The 8,307-nt window shown below is 39.9% G+C and overlaps 1 protein-coding gene across 2 annotated transcripts in view; it reads left to right on the top strand.

Moving 5' to 3' along the window:
- Positions 1 to 3,712: 3,712 nt before the first annotated feature.
- sparta (spartin a) overlaps positions 3,713 to 8,307 on the top strand; it is a 36,888-nt gene continuing 32,293 nt past the window's right edge. The window contains exon 1 of one of the 2 annotated variants that reach the window (XM_080197481.1): positions 3,713 to 3,956. The gene's annotated coding sequence lies outside the window, so the exon portion shown is untranslated. Of the gene's footprint in view, positions 3,957 to 4,160; positions 4,226 to 8,307 lie in introns of those variants that run through there. The other variant, XM_080197482.1, reaches the window with a different exon arrangement.

The raw sequence follows: 8,307 nt of genomic DNA, 5'->3' as shown, positions 1-8,307 counted from the left end.
TGCTTGACAGCACTGTTCATGATACCTTCCATCACTTTGTTGATGACCAATTACTGATGGCAATCACATACCTATCCAGGTCCAAATGCTATTTGGTCAAATAAGAAATTGTTTCTGCCCATCAAAATCAAGAACAACATGTTGTAATTATATAGCAGCTTCAATGTAGCAGAATATCCTAATGTACTTCACAGGAGAATTAGAATTGATAAGAGAAATATTGAGATAGGTGACCAAACAAAGAGATACGTTTTAAGGAATTCCTTAAAAGACATGTAGAAGTTTAAGGATGGAATTCTAAAGCTTAGGGCTTAAGCAGCTGAAAGCATAGCTGCCAATCACGTAGCAATTAAAATTGGAGTTGAGCAAGAGGCTAGGATTAAAGGAGCGCAGAGATTTTGAAGAATTCTAATTCTATATGTGACTACAGAGATAGTGATTTTTGATTTATTATTGCCACATGTATTGGTACACAATGAAAAGTATTGTTTCTTGTGCGCTATACAAACCATATCATTCATAGAGTACATAGGGGAGGAGAGGGTGCGGAATATGGTGTTACAGTCATAGAAAGATCAAATTAATATAAGGTAGGTCCATTCAAAAGTCTGATAGCAGCAGGGAAGAAGCTGTTCTTGAGTTGGTTGGTATGTGATCCCAGACTTTTGTATCTTTATCCTGATGGAAGAAGATGGAAGAGAGTATGTCTGGGGTGCGTGGGGTCCTTGAATATGCTGGCTGGTTTCCAAGGCAATGGGAAGTATAGACAGAGTCAATGAATGAGAAGCTGGTTTGCGTGAGGGTGTGGGCTATGTTCACAACCCTTTATAGCTTCTTGCAGTCCTGGTCAGAGCAGGAGCCATACCAAGCTGTGTTACATTTTGAAAGAATGCTTTCCATGGTGTATTTGTAAAAATTGGTGAGAGTTGTAGCAGACATGCCAAATTTGTGACGCTATGGAGGGATCTGAAGACAAAGGATATGTATTTTATAATTCAGGGATTGTTGGACCAGGAACCAAGTCAGCGAACACAGGAGTCAATGGGATTTGATGTGATCTCTGACAACAGTCAAGATTCAATCATGCAAAAGCAATTCACCATTACCTCAACTACCATGAATGCCTATTCTTTAATCTGCTAACACTCAATTTATACAAAATATCATTGTACGTCCCACCATTTTCTCGGGGTATTTCCCCTTAATGACAGAGTATGTACACTTAAAGAAAAACAAAACCTACTGATCTGGGATGGCCTACCAAATATTTTGTGCTAATGAAGTACTTGAAGTGTAGTCATTGTTGTAATGTAGGTTTCTAAAACAGCCTAGTGCTTCTTCCACAATAGAACAGATGCTGGAATCTGAAACAAAAACAGTAAACGCTGGAAAATCTGAGCAGGTCTGACAGCATCTGTGGAGAGAGAACAGGGCTAACGTTTTGAGTCTGAATTACTCGACGAAGGGGCTCAAACGTCATCTAAACTTGAAATATTGGTGCTTCTTCCAGATACATTCCTAGCGAGAGTGCTGAGATGCACGGGCTGGCTGCTGGTTGATAGTGTGTCAATACGTCATCATATGACCTCAAACTGCTCTCCCTTTTTGAGGGGGAGAGCTGACTAGTGATGATTTAACCTGAGGATCACCACACCTCATGTGAGAAGCAAGGTTGAGAAGGCAGGCCTTCATGAGTAACCTTAGCCAGTACGGGAATTGAACCTGTGCTGTTGGCATTGCTCTGAATCACAAACCAACTGTCCAGCCAATTGACCTAACTGGCCCACAATGGTCTGTCACTACACTAGAAGGAAAGGCTATATTAAAGAAGCCATTTAATGCTAAAGACTCCATTTTGTGACAAACAGAAAGCTTTTCCAGAATCTGCTGATAACATCATTCTGGAACATGTCCAAGGAACAGATTAACAAGGCTCTTCTATGACTGAAATGGCTGGAATCATAAAGCCTGTCTTTGTGTAGCCTCAACATTCTTGTAAATGAGCTGTGAATAATATGCTGTGATGATACCATATTGTGATTGTTGTGTACGTTGTTACCTATTTGTTCAATTATCAAGGCATTACAATGTACATTTGATATTACAAATGTAATGCCCTATGATGCTTAGATCTGATTTGTGTGAAGTAAACAATGAGAAATTTTAGGATTTTTGGTTTCCTCAAATACCAATTTTTTTTCATAATTGATCACCCAGAAACCTGGGAAGTTTGATGAATCAGTGAAAGTAATTTTAAAGTTCAGCAAAGGTAGCTACAAATTGTATGTTTTCCCATTTCCTTTTTAAGTTTATTTATTAGTCACAAGTAAGGCTTACATGAACACTTACACAACACTTAATTATACATTATGGCAAAGCTGCACTGGTGTTTAATTACTTAGATTTAGGTTTGGTTTATGTCCATTTGGACTAGTCAAAGTTTAACAGGGACCACAATAAGGAGCACACAGTAGAGAAATGAAAAGCATTACAAATTAAAAAAAACAGAATTGTGAGTGGATGATTTAAATAAACACAAGTTTCACTGCTAGAGATGTAATCTCTCAAATCACATGTTAAATGCTGTCTGGGGTGCTTTCCTAGTGGATGTAAAAGATACCATCACACTATTCAAAAAGCAGGGGAGTTCTTCTTTAGTTCCTGGCAATATTTATTCTCCAACCAAACATTATTAAAGCAGATTATCTGGTCATTTATTTCATTGTTATTTGTGGGACTACATGGCATACTACAAAAAAATTTCAAAAGAAAAAAAATCTTGCATTTATATCATTCATTTCACAACCACAGGAGTCCCAAAGCATTTTACAGCCAATTAAGTACTTAAGGAGAGTACTGGATGCTGTAAGGAAGGAAACATGGGAATCAATGTATGGACAAGGAGCTCCCATAACCTGCATAGGAGGTGAGTTGGCATAGGGGCTGGCAGGCAGGCAGGGTCATGGGGATGAGTAGGCAAAACATTGTAGGGGTGAATACGCATAGTGGATGTGCAGAGGTGGTGGACAGGCAGGGAGAGAGCATATATGGTGGGCAGAAGGGTTACATAGGCAGGTGGGCACATGGATTGGGGACATAGGATTGGGCAGGCAGGAAGAGCTGGGGATGGACAGGCTGGGGATATGGAGATGGGCAGAGAGGAGGTTGTAGGGGTGGCAGGGACGTGTGGGGGGCACAGGAATGGGCAGGCAGGAAATGCAGTGGATGGACAGGCTGGGGACATGGGGATGAGCAGAAAGGAGGCGGCAGGGAGATGAGGGCATACGAATGGGGAGGCAGGAGGTGCAGGAGCATGAGATGAGTGGGTGAGCAGACAGTTGAGTTCAGGGATGGGCAGGCATTCTGCCCACTCCAGCAGTAACTGGCTGGAAGCTTGGTTGCCTGTCACCTTTGGATAGAGAGTGTTTTCCCCATCCTGCAGTCAGGGTGTCTTTATTTGCTCCCCTCCTTGCCCCGCTCCTCTCACTCAGTGAAATCACAACAACAATATAATCGGCAGCTCCATAAACTCAGCCTGAATTTGAGTCCCGCTCACCCAGAGCCAAAGCCGCTTCTCTCATTCAGCAACAGGGGGGGCGAAAGGGACACAACGCCCAGATGGCGCCCGGATGTGACCGTTACCTGGTGCCCGGATGTGGCAGGTGCCCACCATGCACGTGACCCGGGCTGGCGGTCACGGGGTCGGCCGGCGGTGACGCGCAGCCGCCATTGACTCCGTCCCTCCGGGGATCTGCTGCTGTGATTCTGACAAACAGGGAATCTCCTCCCTCACCCACACTGCCAGCCCTGAGCTGCCCTCAAATCACTCAACCATTAGTATTGCTTTCTCTCCCCGAGCTCAGCTGCGGGCGGGAAACCGACCCCTTTTCTTTCGTTTTCGCTTATCAAAATACTTGGAGCCCGGCGGCCTGGTCCAAGTGACTCCGGACTGTCCGGTGAGTTAAGTAGAATGCGGTATCTTTTGGGACGGTTCTGGTCGGGTAGACACATATCTTGTCTTAAGTTCACAAGAACTAGGATGTTCGGCTCTCCTGAACTTGTTGCTGACCTGTCTCAATTCCCTCTGTCCACTTCTATTAACTTAATTTAATATAAAATTTGCTACTTGTCCTGGAAAGATTCTATTGCCTAACTTCCCACCTTCCTTTGGTAGGGGAGAGAGGTTGAGTGGTTGGGAAGAGTTTCAGATTCCCACTTTCTGACAGTAAGTTGGTCTTTCTCTACACCCTTAACTATGACTGTAACACTACACGCTCTCTTTTCCTTTTCTATGGTATGCTTTTGTGTATAGTGTGCAATTAAATACTATTCACTGTATACCAATACAGTGACAATTACAGACCGTATCGAAATCACTACCTTCCATGTGAGGAAATAAATGATTCCTGCTCTTGCTTCCTGGTGGCTGAGCTCCTATTTTTAAATTATGCCCATCTGACTTATTCAAGAATTTAGCATTAGCTAAACATTTGATGAACATGGTAGAAATTTGTTGTCTCTTCAAAGACTACTTGCATTTATATAACTCCTTACTGTTGGAAGGTAGATTAGAGGTCTAGGATCAAAAGTAGTTGAGGTGATACTTGTTGGGGGTGACGAAAAACTTGATTAGAGGTGGCTTTTGAGGAGGATCTTACCATCATGATGGATTTAGGAAGCAAATTCTAGGGATTCGGGTAGAGGCAACTGAAGGCACATTCACCAGTGAGTGGGTGCACAAGAAGCTGCAGAACAACAGGACTGTAGTTTTTGGTATACTGGCACTACCAACATTGTAAGAAGTCTCACAACACCAGGTTATAGTCCAACAGATTTATTTGATAGTAAACACCACAAGCTTTTGGAACGCTGTTCCTTCGTCTGGTGTTGTGAGACTTCTTACTGTGTTTACCCCAGTCCAACGTTGGCATCTCCACATCATCACCACCAACATTGACATGGGATCCATGTTTTAAATTAACAAAATTAACAAACAGCCACCTGAAGCTGTGATTGTGCAAAATATTTTTATTAGTTACAGCAACAGAAATAACATGTTCAAAGTTGTCAGATGCAGACATCCAAAACTCTTAGAATCCTAATTAAAACTCTTGTGCCTTTTAATGGATTAAGCTGTGGAACAAGACCTGTTGTCATTTAAACTCAGTAAATTGGCATAAAGTTGCCAATAACACAATGGAAGGTTCATCAGGATTGTTGTTAGCGACTGAAAATTTAAATTGGTTCTTGTGGTACTTGTCTGAGGTTGGTTTGAGAACAAATTACATTTTCATTTGCTACTTAAATTGTGCTTAATCCAAATGGTGGTTGATATGAAAAGTGTTTAAAATCAGCATACACTTATTTTAAAGTTCTTTTGAAGTACTAGCTAGAATATTTGTCTTATTGTCTTATTGAGAATATTTTTGTGAGAATTTGAGGAATTAGGGTTCAAATTAAAACACAGAACACTCAAAGGTGGTAATCTGAGGTTGTTACGTGAGCCATGTGCCAATTAGCATAGGGCCGATCAGATCCATGCAAATAATAGTACAAAAACAAATTAAAGATTGTCTATTCAGATAAGCAATGTGAGTGATATACTTGAAGACTTTTTTTAATCTTCCCCTTTGAGTTCTTTACAGGTAAGTATTTACTTGCTCTTTATTGAAAGTATCCCAGGTACAAACCATTTGTAATAAGATACATGAACTCTGGCACATGGTAGAAAAATGGTTTAGTTATAATCCTCGTTACATCGGTATGGTTATAGGGTGAGCAAGCTTGTCAAAAAGTGAGAAAGTGAAAAAGGAAGAGTAGTCCATGAATAAAGGATGACCAGGACTCTTACCAGGAGTAAGAGAATCTTGACTCAGAAGACCAGAAAATAGGACCAGTATTGGTGGAGATTAGGAATACAAGGGCCATAAGAAATGGTGGCCGTAGTTCTTAGGCCCCCTAAATGTATTGCTATCATTGGACAGACCATTAACCAATAAACAATTGAAACTTGGACCAAAGGTAGGAAAATAATTTTGAGGTTAATCTCTAAAGAGACTGGACCAGTCAATTAGCAAAGGTGAAAAGTTTGTAGAATATTTACAAGGCAGTTTCTGAAACGATACATTGTGAAATCAACTAGGGATAAAGCTGTTCTAAATCTAGTATTGTGCCATTGATAGGATTAATTAGTAACAAATCTGCTTGGAAAAATGGACCATGGTACAGTTGAATCCCACATTGAGTCTGAAAGTGATATATGCCAGACAGAAACAAGAATGTTAAACCTCTACAAAGTTTAATTACCTAGGCATGAGGGAAAAGCTGGCTCAGGTTGTTAGTCAATAAACCATAAGTGTTTGGTGATTTAAATAAACAGTTTTTAAAACAAGTTCAAAATGTACAACAAAAATATAGTCTATTGATGAACATAAAATCAGAGATCCATCTGTGGCATACTAAGGGAGTTGAGGATAATATTAGATTCAAAGAAGGGGCTTATAATGTGGCAAAGAATGGTAATAAGCCTGAGGATTGAAAGTGCTTTGGAAACTGAAAGGGCCACCAAAAATTTTATTAAAAAGAGGAAAAAATAGAATGAGGGTAAAAAGACTAGGGAGATAAAAAAAAGACCTTTTGCAAGTATCTTTAAAAGGAAAATAGTTAAAATAATTGTTGATTCCTTGGCTGAAACAGGAGAAATCATGAGGAAATGGCAGAGACGTTGAACAAACATTTTGTCTCTTCACAGTAGAGCACACAGTTATATACCAGAAATAGAGGGTAACCAAGTGTCTAAAAAGTGCAGAACATACATTTTTTTCTGCTGATATTATTTATTAGAGAAATTTGAGGGATTAAAAGCCAACAAATCCCCAGAATGTGTTGGTCTCTATTTTGGGTTTCTACAAGAGATAATTATGCAAAATGTGGAGATGCTGGTTGTGATCATTCAAAATTTCCTAAATTCTAGAACAGCCAATGAAATGGAAGTTAGCAAATGTAAATCTGCCATTCAAGAAAGGAGGAAGAGAGGAAACTACAGGCTATATAACTTGATGTCAGGCATTGGGAAATTGCTGGAATCGCTTAAGGAGGTCTTGAAGCACCTAGAATATCATAATGTGACCAGACAAATTCAGCATGATTTTGCAGAAGGAGAAATGTGTTTGTCAAATATATTTTTTAAGGATGTAACTGACAGGTGTAGATATACTATACTTGACATTGGATAAGATGCCACATATGTTTAATAAGCAAGATGAGAAAAGCTAATGACATTCAAAATACTATATTAGCACAGACAGAGAATTAGTTAATGGACAAGAAACAGAGATTAGGTATAAACAGAGCATGGTCAGATTGACAGTTTATGACATATGAAGTGCAGCAAGGATCAGTGCTGGGGCCTCAGCTATTTGCAATTTATATTAACTTGGACTTGCTGATGGTACATTCCCACTTAGCTTTCTAAGCTGTGTGGAGGACACAAACATTGTGAAAGATATACCCGCAGCTTAATTGAGTGGGCAACAAGGTGCCAGATGGAGTACAATATGGACAAGTGTGAAGCTATTCATTTAGTAATTGGAATAGAAAAGCACAATATTTTTCTTAAAAGCTGCAAAACGTGCAAATGTTAATGTTCAGAAAGACTTTGGTGTAGTCTTGCAAGGAACAGAAAGTTAGCATGCAGATAAAACAAGCAACCAGGAAAGCAAATGGCATGTTGCCTTTATTGGAAGGAGATTGGAGCACAAGAATAAAGAAGCATTGCTGCAATTACACAGGATTTTGGTAAGATGACACACATTGTGAAGCTTTGATTTCCATACTTAAGGAATTATATACTTGTATTGAAAGTGGTTCATCAAAGGTTTGCTTGATTGGGGCCTATGATGAAAGGATTGTGCAAGAGCGAGAGGCTGAATTTAGAAGAATGAGGTAGTCTGACTGACTTTGAAGGGGCTTGACTGATGTTGTTTCCCTTGGCTGAGAAATTTAGAATATGTGCATTTAGTCTCTTGGTAAGGGCTAATCATTTCAGACTAAGGTGAGGAGAAATTTCTTAGTCAGGGCATTCTCTGCCTGAAGGTTATGAATGCTCCTTTTTGGTGTCTCAAGGAATCGATGGATACAGGGAATAGGTAGAAATGTGGAGTTCAGGCTGGAAATGAACCATGATTGTATTAAATAGTGGAGCAGACTCAAGGGGCCTAATAATGTACTCTTGCTCCAATTTTATGTCCTTACGAAAAATAATGTCCACAGATAATTCAAACATTAAAAGCCAATTGAGTAATATTA

Source organism: Carcharhinus amblyrhynchos, chromosome 10 (genome assembly GCF_965287045.1).
Source record: "Carcharhinus amblyrhynchos chromosome 10, sCarAmb.v2.hapA, whole genome shotgun sequence".
In the NCBI taxonomy this organism is placed as follows: Eukaryota; Metazoa; Chordata; class Chondrichthyes; order Carcharhiniformes; family Carcharhinidae; genus Carcharhinus; species Carcharhinus amblyrhynchos.
This window is presented reverse-complemented; position numbering and strand designations above follow the sequence as displayed.